The following is a 3,686-nucleotide window of genomic DNA, read 5'->3' as shown; positions in this document are numbered from 1 at the left end:
TAATCTGCTTTCGTGCCCACGCTCTTGAATCTTGTGAGTTTTCCATCATCTGGCTAAGACTACAGAGTCACTCTCCAACTAAATTAATCTCTGCTGTATACCTCTCACCTAACTCTTCTGACTATAAGAAACTCTTTGAGTACTTAACTTCCAAAGGAGAGCACATTCAGACTCTCTTCCCTTTTGCAGAGATCTCCATTCTTGGAGACTTAAATGTTCACCACCAGCTTTGGCTTTCCTCTCCCTTCACTGACCATCCTGGTGAACTAGCCTTCAACTTTGCTATCCTCCACAACCTAGAGCAATTGGTGCAACACCCTACTCGTATTCCTGACCATCTTGGAGATACGCCCAACATCTTGACCTTTTCCTGACCTCTAATCCTTCTGCTTATGCTGTCACCCTCTCTTCTCCATTAGGCTCCTCTCATCACAATTTCATATCTGTATCTTATCCTATCGCACCAATCCCTCCTCAGGATCCCCCTAAGCAAAGGTGCCTCTGGTGTTTTGCCTCTGCTAGTTGGGGGGACCTGAGGAGGTATTTTGCTGATTTTCCTTGAAATGACTACTGCTTCCGTGTCAGAGACCCGTCTTTGTGTGCCGAGCGCATAACAGAGGTGATCGTGTCTGGCATGGAGACATACATTCCTCACTCTTTTTCTCGACCTAAATCTTCCAAACATTGGTTTAACACAGCTTGTTCTCATGCTATACATGATAGAGAGGTGGCCCACAAAAGGTACTTAAGCCTTTCATCACCAGAATCTCATGCACTTTATATTTCTGCCCAGAACCATTCCAAGTCTGTTCTCCAACTAGCCAAAATCTCATTAATTAACAAAGTGTCAAAATCTTTCAAGATCTAACTCCCCTCGTAACTTCTGGCATCTAGCCAAAAATATCTCCAATAACTTTGCTTCTTCTTCTTTCCCTCTTTTATTTCAACCAGATAGCACCACTGCTATCACATCTATTTCTAAAGCTGAAGTCTTTGCTCAAACCTTTGCTAAAAACTCTATCTTGGATGATTCTGGGCTTGTTCCTCCCTTTCCTCCACCCTCTGACTACTTCATGCTACCTATTAAAATTCTTCACAGTGATGTTTTCCATGCCCATGCTTCACTAGCCTAAACCCTCGGAAGGCTTATGGACCTGATGGGGTCCCTCCTATTGTTCTCCGAAACTGTGCCTCAGTGTTTGCACCTTGCCTAGTCAAACTCTTTCAGCTCTGTCTGTCAACATATACCTTTCCTTCTTGCTGGAAATTTGCCTACATTCAGCCTGTTCCCTAAAAAAGGGTGACCATTCTAATCCCTCAAACTACCTTCCTATTGCTTTAATTTCCTGCCTATCTAAAGTTTTTAATCTATCCTCAACAGGAAGATTCTTAAACATCTATCACTTCACAACCTTCTATCTAATCACCAGTATGGGTTCCATAAAGGCTGCTCTACTGGTGATCTTCAGGCTTTCCTTACTGAGTCTTGGTCATCCTCTTTTAGAGATTTTGGTGAAACTTTTGCTGTTGCCTTGGATATATCAAAAGCTTTTGATAGAGTCTGGCACAAACCTTTGATTTCCAAACTACTCTCCTACAGCTTCTATCCTTCTCTCTGTAGCTTCATCTCAAGTTCCCTTTCTGACTGTTCTATTGCTGCTGTGGTAGACAGTCACTGTTCTCCTAAATCTATTAACAGTGGTGTTGCTCAGGGTTCTGTCCTGTCACCCACTCCTATTATTCATCAGTGACCTTCTAAACCAAACTTCTTGTCCTATCCACTCCTATGCTGATGATACCACCCTGCACTACTCCACGTCTTTTCATAGACGTGCAACCCTTCGGAAAGTAAACATTTCATGCAGGGAAGTCACAGAATGCCTGACTTTTGTTCTTTCTTAAATTTCTGATTGGGGCAGGGCCAACTTTGTATTGTTCAATGCCTCAAAAATTTAATTCCTCCATCTATCAGCTTGACACAACCTTCCAGTCAACTATCCCCTCTTCTTCAATGACACTCAACTGCCTCTCTCTTCTACACTGAACATCCTCAGTCTGTCCTTTACTTATAATCTGAACTGGAAACTTCACCTCTCATCTCTAGCTAAAACAGTTTCTATGAAGTTATGCATTCTGAGACATCTCTGTTAGTTTTTCTAACCCCCACCAGCTGCAAACTTTGTACAAGGGCCTTATTCGTCCATGTATGAGGTATGCTTCACATGTCTGGGGGTGGTTTCACTCATACTGCTCTTCTAGACAGGGTGGAATCAAAAGCTTTTCGTCTCATCAACTCCTCTCTTTTAACTGACCGTCTTCAGCCTCTCTCTCTCACCGCCGTAATGCTGCATCTCTGGCTGTCTTCTATCGTTATTTTCGTGCTAACTGCTCTTCTGATCTTGCTGACTGCATGCTTCCCCTGCTCCCAAGGCCTTGCTGCACAAGATTTTCTTCTTTCTCTCGCCCTTATTCTGTCTACCTCTAATGCAATAGTTAACCAATATTCTCAATCATTCATCCCTTTCTCTGGTAAACTCTGGAACTCCCTGCCTGCTTCTGTATTTCCACCTTCCTATGACTTAAATTCCTTCAAGAGGGAGGTTTCAAGACACTTATCCTTCAGTTTTTGACAACTGCTTTGAACCCTTTTCTGAGACTGGCATCTCGGTGGGCTTTTTTATTATTGGATTTTTGTTGCCCTTGGCCAGTGTCCCTCCTACATAAAAAAAAGTAATAATGTTGTATCTCATCAAGTATATATCATATTTGTCAACATCAGTATTGGTTTAAAATAACTAAAAATGCAAAAATCACCCTGTAACTACTGAACACTATTGTGGATGAGAACTTGGGCACAGAATGTAGAATGATTAGGCAGTGGTGTATGGCTGGGCAGCCTCTCTGATGGTGAATGGCAATAGAGGGGCTGCACCTGCAGTTTCCACTTTGTTGCTTGCAAATTAATTCTTTCTTCAATTTTAACCCATACAGTGTCATGCTTTGTCAGAGATAGGGGTCATGTCAGGTTGCATTTTCTCATAATTTTATTTACCTTGTAAAATGAGAAAATACCGAATTGTTTCATTATATATATATATATATATATATATATATATATATATATATATATATATATATATATATATATATATATTACTCCCATTCCATGAATGGAAGTATGGGTATCATATGATTTTGATTCTTGGATTTTTTCCCTTCTCAGAGCTCACATTATCAGACTGGGGATGTGGAATTTTATATTTATATTTCTCTAACTTTTTTTTCTCCTTTTACATACACTTTCTACAACCCTATAGTGTGTGTAATAAATAAGTAATTCTTTACATTACAAATACCTATAAATAAACAAGAAATGTACCTTCAACAAAATAGTTGGATCTGCATCTGCTAACACCCCTCGGCTCAAGGCTGTGGTTACTATACCCGTAGCTCTCAAAGAACAGAACATACTATGGATTTTGCTACTTTCAGTTTTCCTTTCTGATTATTCTGGTCTCGTTTCCTATTCTTGTGTTTTGCTGATTATAAATTTGAGAAATAACCTTCTAGGAGAAAGTAACTTACATTTTTATCTGATGATTTTTTGGGAAACACAGCCCTGTTTAGTCAACTCCACTCAACATTGAGAGTGTGCCAAGACATTTATAACAAAAAAATTATCCCTC

The sequence above is a fragment of the Scylla paramamosain genome, chromosome 14 (genome assembly GCF_035594125.1).
Source record: "Scylla paramamosain isolate STU-SP2022 chromosome 14, ASM3559412v1, whole genome shotgun sequence".
NCBI classification, from domain to species: domain Eukaryota; kingdom Metazoa; phylum Arthropoda; class Malacostraca; order Decapoda; family Portunidae; genus Scylla; species Scylla paramamosain.
The sequence above is the reverse complement of the archived record's forward strand: the minus strand, read 5'-3'. Positions refer to the sequence as shown.